This window comes from Pleuronectes platessa, chromosome 21 (assembly GCF_947347685.1).
Source record: "Pleuronectes platessa chromosome 21, fPlePla1.1, whole genome shotgun sequence".
Taxonomy (NCBI): Eukaryota; Metazoa; Chordata; class Actinopteri; order Pleuronectiformes; family Pleuronectidae; genus Pleuronectes; species Pleuronectes platessa.
In genome coordinates, this window is record NC_070646.1 from 19,380,834 (window position 1) to 19,393,368 (window position 12,535).

The following is a 12,535-nucleotide window of genomic DNA, read 5'->3' on the forward strand; positions in this document are numbered from 1 at the left end:
AGCGGTTTTGAACACTTGTCAAACTCTGCCAGGCCATTCCCTCAGTTTCATTGACCCAGTGTAAAATTCACCTTTAAAACTCCACAATTGTTTGAGTGTTTGCTTTTCTACAAGGTAAGAACAGAGTGCACCGTTCCCAGCGGCACTGCAATGCTAGGTCGATGCGTGGAGAGAAGGGAGCAAGCTCCAAATTTCTGCTCCTCTTGCCAAAAATCTGCTTAATATGTAGCCCTCATATAAAGGACATATCAGATATTAAACTGATAAGAACAGATACTACACTTGATCTTAGCCAAAAGGCCGAGAAGCGATAATCCACAAGTGTTGGATGTCCACGCCAAGCTCTTGGCGCAAATCTCCCTTGCTGTGGTACCCCGTTTGTAGGTGTGCATAACAATGGCTGCTGCTCATCACCTCCGCCTAAGCTCTCCTTTGTGGACACTTGATTTCTGACCTAGACAATTCTTTGACTTTTCACAATTTCATAAGGCTCAGCCATAAAGCAAAGCCTGCCAAAATTAGATTCAACTCATGTTTGTTCCTCTCCACGGAAGTCTTTAGTAAAAGGCGAAAGACTTGTGCGTTATGAAGAGAAACCAGAGTCAGCATGGCCCTCTGTTCGTGAGCAGCGGAGGAGCCTCTCCGTCACAGTCACCACCTACGCGGTGGGCCTCTCTTTGCTTTCCGCATGTCAGATTCTAGTATACAACATTCCCACCACGCCCCCATCTGCCAACCAAAATTATACAAGTCTTTATTTGCTCCTGCCCTGACTAGTGATTGGCTTTTAAGCCTTTTTAAGCGATACATCCCTGAACCACTTACATTGGGTCCAAAAAGCTGACTCTGCTTTCTCACCAAGTCTCCCAGAGGATCTTGAGTGAAAACCAGTTTCAGTTTTTGACAATCGCTTCTGATTCAATTTGGAATCCAGTTGAAGCTCATTGTGACCCCGTGCAGAGTCATGCATGATCACTTCACAAGGCAGTGAGTCATGAGAGCGGTTTTGAACACTTGTCAAACTCTGCCAGGCCATTCCCTCAGTTTCATTGACCCAGTGTAAAATTCACCTTTAAAACTCCACAATTGTTTGAGTGTTTGCTTTTCTACAAGGTAAGAACAGATTGCACCGTTCCCAGCGGCACTGCAATGCTAGGTCGATGCGTGGAGAGAAGGGAGCAAGCTCCAAATTTCTGCTCCTCTTGCCAAAAATCTGCTTAATATGTAGCCCTCATATAAAGGACATATCAGATATTAAACTGATAAGAACAGATACTACACTTGATCTTAGCCAAAAGGCCGAGAAGCGATAATCCACAAGTGTTGGATGTCCACGCCAAGCTCTTGGCGCAAATCTCCCTTGCTGTGGTACCCCGTTTGTAGGTGTGCATAACAATGGCTGCTGCTCATCACCTCCGCCTAAGCTCTCCTTTGTGGACACTTGATTTCTGACCTAGACAATTCTTTGACTTTTCACAATTTCATAAGGCTCAGCCATAAAGCAAAGCCTGCCAAAAATAGATTCAACTCATGTTTGTTCCTCTCCACGGAAGTCTTTAGTAAAAGGCGAAAGACTTGTGCGTTATGAAGAGAAACCAGAGTCAGCATGGCCCTCTGTTCGAGAGCAGCGGTGGAGCCTCTCGGTCACAGTCACCACCTACGCGGTGGGCCTCTCTTTGCTTTCCGCATGTCAGATTCTAGTATACAACATTCCCACCACGCCGCCATCTGCCAACCAAAATTATACAAGTCTTTATTTGCTCCTGCCCTGACTAGTGATTGGCTTTTAAGCCTTTTTAAGCGATACATCCCTGAACCAATTACATTGGGTCCAAAAAGCTGACTCTGCTTTCTCACCAAGTCTCCCAGAGGATCTTGAGTGAAAACCAGTTTCAGTTTTTGACAAACGCTTCTGATTCAATTTGGAATCCAGTTGAAGCTCATTGTGACCCCGTGCAGAGTCATGCATGATCACTTCACAAGGCAGTGAGTCATCAGAGCGGTTTTGCACACTTGTCAAACTCTGCCAGGCCATTCCCTCAGTTTCGTTGACCCAGTGTAGAATTCACCTTTAAAACTCCACAATTGTTTGCTTTTCTACAAGGTAAGAACAGAGTGCACCGTTCCCAGCGGCACTGCAATGCTAGGTCGATGCGTGGAGAGAAGGGAGCAAGCTCCAAATTTCTGCTCCTCTTGCCAAAAATCTGCTTAATATGTAGCACTCATATAAAGGACATATCAGATATTAAACTGATAAGAACAGATACTACACTTGATCTTAGCCAAAAGGCCGAGAAGCGATAATCCACAAGTGTTGGATGTCCACGCCAAGCTCTTGGCGCAAATCTCCCTTGCTGTGGTACCCCGTTTGTAGGTGTGCATAACAATGGCTGCTGCTCATCACCTCCGCCTAAGCTCTCCTTTGTGGACACTTGATTTCTGACCTAGACAATTCTTTGACTTTTCACAATTTCATAAGGCTCAGCCATAAAGCAAAGCCTGCCAAAAATAGATTCAACTCATGTTTGTTCCTCTCCACGGAAGTCTTTAGTAAAAGGCGAAAGACTTGTGCGTTATGAAGAGAAACCAGAGTCAGCATGGCCCTCTGTTCGAGAGCAGCGGTGGAGCCTCTCGGTCACAGTCACCACCTACGCGGTGGGCCTCTCTTTGCTTTCCGCATGTCAGATTCTAGTATACAACGTTCCCACCACGCCGCCATCTGCCAACCAAAATTATACAAGTCTTTATTTGCTCCTGCCCTGACTAGTGATTGGCTTTTAAGCCTTTTTAAGCGATACATCCCTGAACCAATTACATTGGGTCCAAAAAGCTGACTCTGCTTTCTCACCAAGTCTCCCAGAGGATCTTGAGTGAAAACCAGTTTCAGTTTTTGACAAACGCTTCTGATTCAATTTGGAATCCAGTTGAAGCTCATTGTGACCCCGTGCAGAGTCATGCATGATCACTTCACAAGGCAGTGAGTCATCAGAGCGGTTTTGCACACTTGTCAAACTCTGCCAGGCCATTCCCTCAGTTTCATTGACCCAGTGTAGAATTCACCTTTAAAACTCCACAATTGTTTGAGTGTTTGCTTTTCTACAAGGTAAGAACAGAGTGCACCGTTCCCAGCGGCACTGCAATGCTAGGTCGATGCGTGGAGAGAAGGGAGCAAGCTCCAAAAATCTGCTTAATACGTAGTCCTCATATAGAGGACATATCAGATATTAAACTGAAAAGAACAGATACTACACTTGATCTTAGCCAAAAGGCCGAGAAGCGATAATCCACAAGTGTTGGATGTCCACGCCAAGCTCTTGGCGCAAATCTCCCTTGCTGTGGTACCCCGTTTGTAGGTGTGCATAACAATGGCTGCTGCTCATCACCTCCGCCTAAGCTCTCCTTTGTGGACACTTGATTTCTGACCTAGACAATTCTTTGACTTTTCACAATTTCATAAGGCTCAGCCATAAAGCAAAGCCTGCCAAAATTAGATTCAACTCATGTTTGTTCCTCTCCACGGAAGTCTTTAGTAAAAGGCGAAAGACTTGTGCGTTATGAAGAGAAACCAGAGTCAGCATGGCCCTCTGTTCGAGAGCAGCGGAGGAGCCTCTCCGTCACAGTCACCACCTACGCGGTGGGCCTCTCTTTGCTTTCCGCATGTCAGATTCTAGTATACAACATTCCCACCACGCCCCCATCTGCCAACCAAAATTATACAAGTCTTTATTTGCTCCTGCCCTGACTAGTGATTGGCTTTTAAGCCTTTTTAAGCGATACATCCCTGAACCACTTACATTGGGTCCAAAAAGCTGACTCTGCTTTCTCACCAAGTCTCCCAGAGGATCTTGAGTGAAAACCAGTTTCAGTTTTTGACAATCGCTTCTGATTCAATTTGGAATCCAGTTGAAGCTCATTGTGACCCCGTGCAGAGTCATGCATGATCACTTCACAAGGCAGTGAGTCATGAGAGCGGTTTTGAACACTTGTCAAACTCTGCCAGGCCATTCCCTCAGTTTCATTGACCCAGTGTAAAATTCACCTTTAAAACTCCACAATTGTTTGAGTGTTTGCTTTTCTACAAGGTAAGAACAGAGTGCACCGTTCCCAGCGGCACTGCAATGCTAGGTCGATGCGTGGAGAGAAGGGAGCAAGCTCCAAATTTCTGCTCCTCTTGCCAAAAATCTGCTTAATATGTAGCCCTCATATAAAGGACATATCAGATATTAAACTGATAAGAACAGATACTACACTTGATCTTAGCCAAAAGGCCGAGAAGCGATAATCCACAAGTGTTGGATGTCCACGCCAAGCTCTTGGCGCAAATCTCCCTTGCTGTGGTACCCCGTTTGTAGGTGTGCATAACAATGGCTGCTGCTCATCACCTCCGCCTAAGCTCTCCTTTGTGGACACTTGATTTCTGACCTAGACAATTCTTTGACTTTTCACAATTTCATAAGGCTCAGCCATAAAGCAAAGCCTGCCAAAAATAGATTCAACTCATGTTTGTTCCTCTCCACGGAAGTCTTTAGTAAAAGGCGAAAGACTTGTGCGTTATGAAGAGAAACCAGAGTCAGCATGGCCCTCTGTTCGAGAGCAGCGGTGGAGCCTCTCGGTCACAGTCACCACCTACGCGGTGGGCCTCTCTTTGCTTTCCGCATGTCAGATTCTAGTATACAACATTCCCACCACGCCGCCATCTGCCAACCAAAATTATACAAGTCTTTATTTGCTCCTGCCCTGACTAGTGATTGGCTTTTAAGCCTTTTTAAGCGATACATCCCTGAACCAATTACATTGGGTCCAAAAAGCTGACTCTGCTTTCTCACCAAGTCTCCCAGAGGATCTTGAGTGAAAACCAGTTTCAGTTTTTGACAAACGCTTCTGATTCAATTTGGAATCCAGTTGAAGCTCATTGTGACCCCGTGCAGAGTCATGCATGATCACTTCACAAGGCAGTGAGTCATCAGAGCGGTTTTGCACACTTGTCAAACTCTGCCAGGCCATTCCCTCAGTTTCGTTGACCCAGTGTAGAATTCACCTTTAAAACTCCACAATTGTTTGCTTTTCTACAAGGTAAGAACAGAGTGCACCGTTCCCAGCGGCACTGCAATGCTAGGTCGATGCGTGGAGAGAAGGGAGCAAGCTCCAAATTTCTGCTCCTCTTGCCAAAAATCTGCTTAATATGTAGCCCTCATATAAAGGACATATCAGATATTAAACTGATAAGAACAGATACTACACTTGATCTTAGCCAAAAGGCCGAGAAGCGATAATCCACAAGTGTTGGATGTCCACGCCAAGCTCTTGGCGCAAATCTCCCTTGCTGTGGTACCCCGTTTGTAGGTGTGCATAACAATGGCTGCTGCTCATCACCTCCGCCTAAGCTCTCCTTTGTGGACACTTGATTTCTGACCTAGACAATTCTTTGACTTTTCACAATTTCATAAGGCTCAGCCATAAAGCAAAGCCTGCCAAAAATAGATTCAACTCATGTTTGTTCCTCTCCACGGAAGTCTTTAGTAAAAGGCGAAAGACTTGTGCGTTATGAAGAGAAACCAGAGTCAGCATGGCCCTCTGTTCGAGAGCAGCGGTGGAGCCTCTCGGTCACAGTCACCACCTACGCGGTGGGCCTCTCTTTGCTTTCCGCATGTCAGATTCTAGTATACAACGTTCCCACCACGCCGCCATCTGCCAACCAAAATTATACAAGTCTTTATTTGCTCCTGCCCTGACTAGTGATTGGCTTTTAAGCCTTTTTAAGCGATACATCCCTGAACCAATTACATTGGGTCCAAAAAGCTGACTCTGCTTTCTCACCAAGTCTCCCAGAGGATCTTGAGTGAAAACCAGTTTCAGTTTTTGACAAACAATTCTGATTCAATTTGGAATCCAGTTGAAGCTCATTGTGACCCCGTGCAGAGTCATGCATGATCACTTCACAAGGCAGTGAGTCATCAGAGCGGTTTTGCACACTTGTCAAACTCTGCCAGGCCATTCCCTCAGTTTCATTGACCCAGTGTAGAATTCACCTTTAAAACTCCACAATTGTTTGAGTGTTTGCTTTTCTACAAGGTAAGAACAGAGTGCACCATTCCCAGCGGCACTGCAATGCTAGGTCGATGCGTGGAGAGAAGGGAGCAAGCTCCAAAAATCTGCTTAATATGTAGTCCTCATATAGAGGACATATCAGATATTAAACTGAAAAGAACAGATACTACACTTGATCTTAGCCAAAAGGCCGAGAAGCGATAATCCACAAGTGTTGGATGTCCACGCCAAGCTCTTGGCGCAAATCTCCCTTGCTGTGGTACCCCGTTTGTAGGTGTGCATAACAATGGCTGCTGCTCATCACCTCCGCCTAAGCTCTCCTTTGTGGACACTTGATTTCTGACCTAGACAATTCTTTGACTTTTCACAATTTCATAAGGCTCAGCCATAAAGCAAAGCCTGCCAAAAATAGATTCAACTCATGTTTGTTCCTCTCCACGGAAGTCTTTAGTAAAAGGCGAAAGACTTGTGCGTTATGAAGAGAAACCAGAGTCAGCATGGCCCTCTGTTCGAGAGCAGCGGTGGAGCCTCTCGGTCACAGTCACCACCTACGCGGTGGGCCTCTCTTTGCTTTCCGCATGTCAGATTCTAGTATACAACGTTCCCACCACGCCGCCATCTGCCAACCAAAATTATACAAGTCTTTATTTGCTCCTGCCCTGACTAGTGATTGGCTTTTAAGCCTTTTTAAGCGATACATCCCTGAACCAATTACATTGGGTCCAAAAAGCTGACTCTGCTTTCTCACCAAGTCTCCCAGAGGATCTTGAGTGAAAACCAGTTTCAGTTTTTGACAATCGCTTCTGATTCAATTTGGAATCCAGTTGAAGCTCATTGTGACCCCGTGCAGAGTCATGCATGATCACTTCACAAGGCAGTGAGTCATAAGAGCGGTTTTGAACACTTGTCAAACTCTGCCAGGCCATTCCCTCAGTTTCATTGACCCAGTGTAAAATTCACCTTTAAAACTCCACAATTGTTTGAGTGTTTGCTTTTCTACAAGGTAAGAACAGAGTGCACCGTTCCCAGCGGCACTGCAATGCTAGGTCGATGCGTGGAGAGAAGGGAGCAAGCTCCAAATTTCTGCTCCTCTTGCCAAAAATCTGCTTAATATGTAGCCCTCATATAAAGGACATATCAGATATTAAACTGATAAGAACAGATACTACACTTGATCTTAGCCAAAAGGCCGAGAAGCGATAATCCACAAGTGTTGGATGTCCACGCCAAGCTCTTGGCGCAAATCTCCCTTGCTGTGGTACCCCGTTTGTAGGTGTGCATAACAATGGCTGCTGCTCATCACCTCCGCCTAAGCTCTCCTTTGTGGACACTTGATTTCTGACCTAGACAATTCTTTGACTTTTCACAATTTCATAAGGCTCAGCCATAAAGCAAAGCCTGCCAAAAATAGATTCAACTCATGTTTGTTCCTCTCCACGGTAGTCTTTAGTAAAAGGCGAAAGACTTGTGCGTTATGAAGAGAAACCAGAGTCAGCATGGCCCTCTGTTCGAGAGCAGCGGTGGAGCCTCTCGGTCACAGTCACCACCTACGCGGTGGGCCTCTCTTTGCTTTCCGCATGTCAGATTCTAGTATACAACATTCCCACCACGCCGCCATCTGCCAACCAAAATTATACAAGTCTTTATTTGCTCCTGCCCTGACTAGTGATTGGCTTTTAAGCCTTTTTAAGCGATACATCCCTGAACCACTTACATTGGGTCCAAAAAGCTGACTCTGCTTTCTCACCAAGTCTCCCAGAGGATCTTGAGTGAAAACCAGTTTCAGTTTTTGACAAACGCTTCTGATTCAATTTGGAATCCAGTTGAAGCTCATTGTGACCCCGTGCAGAGTCATGCATGATCACTTCACAAGGCAGTGAGTCATCAGAGCGGTTTTGCACACTTGTCAAACTCTGCCAGGCCATTCCCTCAGTTTCGTTGACCCAGTGTAGAATTCACCTTTAAAACTCCACAATTGTTTGCTTTTCTACAAGGTAAGAACAGAGTGCACCGTTCCCAGCGGCACTGCAATGCTAGGTCGATGCGTGGAGAGAAGGGAGCAAGCTCCAAATTTCTGCTCCTCTTGCCAAAAATCTGCTTAATATGTAGCCCTCATATAAAGGACATATCAGATATTAAACTGATAAGAACAGATACTACACTTGATCTTAGCCAAAAGGCCGAGAAGCGATAATCCACAAGTGTTGGATGTCCACGCCAAGCTCTTGGCGCAAATCTCCCTTGCTGTGGTACCCCGTTTGTAGGTGTGCATAACAATGGCTGCTGCTCATCACCTCCGCCTAAGCTCTCCTTTGTGGACACTTGATTTCTGACCTAGACAATTCTTTGACTTTTCACAATTTCATAAGGCTCAGCCATAAAGCAAAGCCTGCCAAAAATAGATTCAACTCATGTTTGTTCCTCTCCACGGAAGTCTTTAGTAAAAGGCGAAAGACTTGTGCGTTATGAAGAGAAACCAGAGTCAGCATGGCCCTCTGTTCGAGAGCAGCGGTGGAGCCTCTCGGTCACAGTCACCACCTACGCGGTGGGCCTCTCTTTGCTTTCCGCATGTCAGATTCTAGTATACAACGTTCCCACCACGCCGCCATCTGCCAACCAAAATTATACAAGTCTTTATTTGCTCCTGCCCTGACTAGTGATTGGCTTTTAAGCCTTTTTAAGCGATACATCCCTGAACCAATTACATTGGGTCCAAAAAGCTGACTCTGCTTTCTCACCAAGTCTCCCAGAGGATCTTGAGTGAAAACCAGTTTCAGTTTTTGACAAACGCTTCTGATTCAATTTGGAATCCAGTTGAAGCTCATTGTGACCCCGTGCAGAGTCATGCATGATCACTTCACAAGGCAGTGAGTCATCAGAGCGGTTTTGCACACTTGTCAAACTCTGCCAGGCCATTCCCTCAGTTTCATTGACCCAGTGTAGAATTCACCTTTAAAACTCCACAATTGTTTGAGTGTTTGCTTTTCTACAAGGTAAGAACAGAGTGCACCGTTCCCAGCGGCACTGCAATGCTAGGTCGATGCGTGGAGAGAAGGGAGCAAGCTCCAAAAATCTGCTTAATATGTAGTCCTCATATAGAGGACATATCAGATATTAAACTGAAAAGAACAGATACTACACTTGATCTTAGCCAAAAGGCCGAGAAGCGATAATCCACAAGTGTTGGATGTCCACGCCAAGCTCTTGGCGCAAATCTCCCTTGCTGTGGTACCCCGTTTGTAGGTGTGCATAACAATGGCTGCTGCTCATCACCTCCGCCTAAGCTCTCCTTTGTGGACACTTGATTTCTGACCTAGACAATTCTTTGACTTTTCACAATTTCATAAGGCTCAGCCATAAAGCAAAGCCTGCCAAAAATAGATTCAACTCATGTTTGTTCCTCTCCACGGAAGTCTTTAGTAAAAGGCGAAAGACTTGTGCGTTATGAAGAGAAACCAGAGTCAGCATGGCCCTCTGTTCGAGAGCAGCGGTGGAGCCTCTCGGTCACAGTCACCACCTACGCGGTGGGCCTCTCTTTGCTTTCCGCATGTCAGATTCTAGTATACAACGTTCCCACCACGCCGCCATCTGCCAACCAAAATTATACAAGTCTTTATTTGCTCCTGCCCTGACTAGTGATTGGCTTTTAAGCCTTTTTAAGCGATACATCCCTGAACCAATTACATTGGGTCCAAAAAGCTGACTCTGCTTTCTCACCAAGTCTCCCAGAGGATCTTGAGTGAAAACCAGTTTCAGTTTTTGACAAACGCTTCTGATTCAATTTGGAATCCAGTTGAAGCTCATTGTGACCCCGTGCAGAGTCATGCATGATCACTTCACAAGGCAGTGAGTCATCAGAGCGGTTTTGCACACTTGTCAAACTCTGCCAGGCCACTCCCTCAGTTTCATTGACCCAGTGTAGAATTCACCTTTAAAACTCCACAATTGTTTGAGTGTTTGCTTTTCTACAAGGTAAGAACAGAGTGCACCGTTCCCAGCGGCACTGCAATGCTAGGTCGATGCGTGGAGAGAAGGGAGCAAGCTCCAAAAATCTGCTTAATATGTAGTCCTCATATAGAGGACATATCAGATATTAAACTGAAAAGAACAGATACTACACTTGATCTTAGCCAAAAGGCCGAGAAGCGATAATCCACAAGTGTTGGATGTCCACGCCAAGCTCTTGGCGCAAATCTCCCTTGCTGTGGTACCCCGTTTGTAGGTGTGCAAAACAATGGCTGCTGCTCATCACCTCCGCCTAAGCTCTCCTTTGTGGACACTTGATTTCTGACCTAGACAATTCTTTGACTTTTCACAATTTCATAAGGCTCAGCCATAAAGCAAAGCCTGCCAAAATTAGATTCAACTCATGTTTGTTCCTCTCCACGGAAGTCTTTAGTAAAAGGCGAAAGACTTGTGCGTTATGAAGAGAAACCAGAGTCAGCATGGCCCTCTATTCGTGAGCAGCGGAGGAGCCTCTCCGTCACAGTCACCACCTACGCGGTGGGCCTCTCTTTGCTTTCCGCATGTCAGATTCTAGTATACAACATTCCCACCACGCCCCCATCTGCCAACCAAAATTATACAAGTCTTTATTTGCTCCTGCCCTGACTAGTGATTGGCTTTTAAGCCTTTTTAAGCGATACATCCCTGAACCACTTACATTGGGTCCAAAAAGCTGACTCTGCTTTCTCACCAAGTCTCCCAGAGGATCTTGAGTGAAAACCAGTTTCAGTTTTTGACAAACGCTTCTGATTCAATTTGGAATCCAGTTGAAGCTCATTGTGACCCCGTGCAGAGTCATGCATAATCACTTCACAAGGCAGTGAGTCATCAGAGCGGTTTTGCACACTTGTCAAACTCTGCCAGGCCATTCCCTCAGTTTCATTGACCCAGTGTAGAATTCACCTTTAAAACTCCACAATTGTTTGAGTGTTTGCTTTTCTACAAGGTAAGAACAGAGTGCACCGTTCCCAGCGGCACTGCAATGCTAGGTTGATGCGTGGAGAGAAGGGAGCAAGATCCAAATTTCTGCTCCTCTTGCCAAAAATCTGCTTAATATGTAGTCCTCATATAGAGGACATATCAGATATTAAACTGAAAAGAACAGATACTACACTTGATCTTAGCCAAAAGGCCGAGAAGCGATAATCCACAAGTGTTGGATGTCCACGCCAAGCTCTTGGCGCAAATCTCCCTTGCTGTGGTACCCCGTTTGTAGGTGTGCATAACAATGGCTGCTGCTCATCACCTCCGCCTAAGCTCTCCTTTGTGGACACTTGATTTCTGACCTAGACAATTCTTTGACTTTTCACAATTTCATAAGGCTCAGCCATAAAGCAAAGCCTGCCAAAAATAGATTAAACTCATGTTTGTTCCTCTCCACGGAAGTCTTTAGTAAAAGGCGAAAGACTTGTGCGTTATGAAGAGAAACCAGAGTCAGCATAGCCCTCTGTTCGAGAGCAGCGGTGGAGCCTCTCGGTCACAGTCACCACCTACGCGGTGGGCCTCTCTTTGCTTTCCGCATGTCAGATTCTAGTATACAACGTTCCCACCACGCCGCCATCTGCCAACCAAAATTATACAAGTCTTTATTTGCTCCTGCCCTGACTAGTGATTGGCTTTTAAGCCTTTTTAAGCGATACATCCCTGAACCAATTACATTGGGTCCAAAAAGCTGACTCTGCTTTCTCACCAAGTCTCCCAGAGGATCTTGAGTGAAAACCAGTTTCAGTTTTTGACAAACGCTTCTGATTCAATTTGGAATCCAGTTGAAGCTCATTGTGACCCCGTGCAGAGTCATGCATGATCACTTCACAAGGCAGTGAGTCATCAGAGCGGTTTTGCACACTTGTCAAACTCTGCCAGGCCATTCCCTCAGTTTCATTGACCCAGTGTAGAATTCACCTTTAAAACTCCACAATTGTTTGAGTGTTTGCTTTTCTACAAGGTAAGAACAGAGTGCACCGTTCCCAGCGGCACTGCAATGCTAGGTCGATGCGTGGAGAGAAGGGAGCAAGCTCCAAAAATCTGCTTAATATGTAGTCCTCATATAGAGGACATATCAGATATTAAACTGAAAAGAACAGATACTACACTTGATCTTAGCCAAAAGGCCGAGAAGCGATAATCCACAAGTGTTGGATGTCCACGCCAAGCTCTTGGCGCAAATCTCCCTTGCTGTGGTACCCCGTTTGTAGGTGTGCATAACAATGGCTGCTGCTCATCACCTCCGCCTAAGCTCTCCTTTGTGGACACTTGATTTCTGACCTAGACAATTCTTTGACTTTTCACAATTTCATAAGGCTCAGCCATAAAGCAAAGCCTGCCAAAATTAGATTCAACTCATGTTTGTTCCTCTCCACGGAAGTCTTTAGTAAAAGGCGAAAGACTTGTGCGTTATGAAGAGAAACCAGAGTCAGCATGGCCCTCTGTTCGAGAGCAGCGGAGGAGCCTCTCCGTCACAGTCACCACCTACGCGGTGGGC

General features: G+C 45.7%; 21 non-coding genes and 5 pseudogenes across 21 annotated transcripts; all 26 read right to left on the bottom strand.

The window, feature by feature from the left end:
- Positions 1-120: 120 nt before the first annotated feature.
- On the bottom strand, positions 121-312 carry LOC128427479 (U2 spliceosomal RNA). Its single transcript, XR_008333379.1, has one exon. It is a non-coding gene; the product is annotated as a U2 spliceosomal RNA (small nuclear RNA).
- Positions 313-488: 176 nt separating this feature from the next.
- On the bottom strand, positions 489-605 carry LOC128427819 (U5 spliceosomal RNA). Its single transcript, XR_008333664.1, has one exon. It is a non-coding gene; the product is annotated as a U5 spliceosomal RNA (small nuclear RNA).
- A 514-nt stretch (positions 606-1,119) lies between these two features.
- On the bottom strand, positions 1,120-1,311 carry LOC128427527 (U2 spliceosomal RNA). Its single transcript, XR_008333423.1, has one exon. It is a non-coding gene; the product is annotated as a U2 spliceosomal RNA (small nuclear RNA).
- Positions 1,312-1,491: 180 nt separating this feature from the next.
- LOC128427745 (U5 spliceosomal RNA) lies at positions 1,492-1,604 on the bottom strand. The gene has a single exon (XR_008333597.1). It is a non-coding gene; the product is annotated as a U5 spliceosomal RNA (small nuclear RNA).
- A 506-nt stretch (positions 1,605-2,110) lies between these two features.
- Positions 2,111-2,302, bottom strand: LOC128427606 (U2 spliceosomal RNA). Its single transcript, XR_008333494.1, has one exon. It is a non-coding gene; the product is annotated as a U2 spliceosomal RNA (small nuclear RNA).
- A 180-nt stretch (positions 2,303-2,482) lies between these two features.
- LOC128427746 (U5 spliceosomal RNA) lies at positions 2,483-2,595 on the bottom strand. Its single transcript, XR_008333598.1, has one exon. It is a non-coding gene; the product is annotated as a U5 spliceosomal RNA (small nuclear RNA).
- Positions 2,596-3,109: 514 nt separating this feature from the next.
- LOC128427652 (uncharacterized) lies at positions 3,110-3,281 on the bottom strand (annotated as a pseudogene).
- A 176-nt stretch (positions 3,282-3,457) lies between these two features.
- Positions 3,458-3,574, bottom strand: LOC128427821 (U5 spliceosomal RNA). The gene has a single exon (XR_008333665.1). It is a non-coding gene; the product is annotated as a U5 spliceosomal RNA (small nuclear RNA).
- Positions 3,575-4,088: 514 nt separating this feature from the next.
- On the bottom strand, positions 4,089-4,280 carry LOC128427480 (U2 spliceosomal RNA). Its single transcript, XR_008333380.1, has one exon. It is a non-coding gene; the product is annotated as a U2 spliceosomal RNA (small nuclear RNA).
- Positions 4,281-4,460: 180 nt separating this feature from the next.
- On the bottom strand, positions 4,461-4,573 carry LOC128427747 (U5 spliceosomal RNA). The gene has a single exon (XR_008333599.1). It is a non-coding gene; the product is annotated as a U5 spliceosomal RNA (small nuclear RNA).
- Positions 4,574-5,079: 506 nt separating this feature from the next.
- LOC128427481 (U2 spliceosomal RNA) lies at positions 5,080-5,271 on the bottom strand. The gene has a single exon (XR_008333381.1). It is a non-coding gene; the product is annotated as a U2 spliceosomal RNA (small nuclear RNA).
- Positions 5,272-5,451: 180 nt separating this feature from the next.
- On the bottom strand, positions 5,452-5,564 carry LOC128427749 (U5 spliceosomal RNA). The gene has a single exon (XR_008333601.1). It is a non-coding gene; the product is annotated as a U5 spliceosomal RNA (small nuclear RNA).
- Positions 5,565-6,078: 514 nt separating this feature from the next.
- On the bottom strand, positions 6,079-6,250 carry LOC128427650 (uncharacterized; annotated as a pseudogene).
- A 180-nt stretch (positions 6,251-6,430) lies between these two features.
- LOC128427750 (U5 spliceosomal RNA) lies at positions 6,431-6,543 on the bottom strand. The gene has a single exon (XR_008333602.1). It is a non-coding gene; the product is annotated as a U5 spliceosomal RNA (small nuclear RNA).
- Positions 6,544-7,057: 514 nt separating this feature from the next.
- On the bottom strand, positions 7,058-7,249 carry LOC128427482 (U2 spliceosomal RNA). Its single transcript, XR_008333382.1, has one exon. It is a non-coding gene; the product is annotated as a U2 spliceosomal RNA (small nuclear RNA).
- Positions 7,250-7,429: 180 nt separating this feature from the next.
- Positions 7,430-7,542, bottom strand: LOC128427914 (U5 spliceosomal RNA). The gene has a single exon (XR_008333750.1). It is a non-coding gene; the product is annotated as a U5 spliceosomal RNA (small nuclear RNA).
- A 506-nt stretch (positions 7,543-8,048) lies between these two features.
- Positions 8,049-8,240, bottom strand: LOC128427483 (U2 spliceosomal RNA). The gene has a single exon (XR_008333383.1). It is a non-coding gene; the product is annotated as a U2 spliceosomal RNA (small nuclear RNA).
- Positions 8,241-8,420: 180 nt separating this feature from the next.
- On the bottom strand, positions 8,421-8,533 carry LOC128427751 (U5 spliceosomal RNA). The gene has a single exon (XR_008333603.1). It is a non-coding gene; the product is annotated as a U5 spliceosomal RNA (small nuclear RNA).
- A 514-nt stretch (positions 8,534-9,047) lies between these two features.
- LOC128427641 (uncharacterized) lies at positions 9,048-9,219 on the bottom strand (annotated as a pseudogene).
- Positions 9,220-9,399: 180 nt separating this feature from the next.
- Positions 9,400-9,512, bottom strand: LOC128427752 (U5 spliceosomal RNA). Its single transcript, XR_008333604.1, has one exon. It is a non-coding gene; the product is annotated as a U5 spliceosomal RNA (small nuclear RNA).
- A 514-nt stretch (positions 9,513-10,026) lies between these two features.
- LOC128427643 (uncharacterized) lies at positions 10,027-10,198 on the bottom strand (annotated as a pseudogene).
- A 176-nt stretch (positions 10,199-10,374) lies between these two features.
- LOC128427822 (U5 spliceosomal RNA) lies at positions 10,375-10,491 on the bottom strand. The gene has a single exon (XR_008333666.1). It is a non-coding gene; the product is annotated as a U5 spliceosomal RNA (small nuclear RNA).
- A 514-nt stretch (positions 10,492-11,005) lies between these two features.
- LOC128427627 (U2 spliceosomal RNA) lies at positions 11,006-11,197 on the bottom strand. Its single transcript, XR_008333513.1, has one exon. It is a non-coding gene; the product is annotated as a U2 spliceosomal RNA (small nuclear RNA).
- A 180-nt stretch (positions 11,198-11,377) lies between these two features.
- Positions 11,378-11,490, bottom strand: LOC128427663 (U5 spliceosomal RNA). The gene has a single exon (XR_008333524.1). It is a non-coding gene; the product is annotated as a U5 spliceosomal RNA (small nuclear RNA).
- A 514-nt stretch (positions 11,491-12,004) lies between these two features.
- LOC128427644 (uncharacterized) lies at positions 12,005-12,176 on the bottom strand (annotated as a pseudogene).
- A 176-nt stretch (positions 12,177-12,352) lies between these two features.
- On the bottom strand, positions 12,353-12,469 carry LOC128427824 (U5 spliceosomal RNA). The gene has a single exon (XR_008333668.1). It is a non-coding gene; the product is annotated as a U5 spliceosomal RNA (small nuclear RNA).
- Positions 12,470-12,535: the final 66 nt, after the last annotated feature.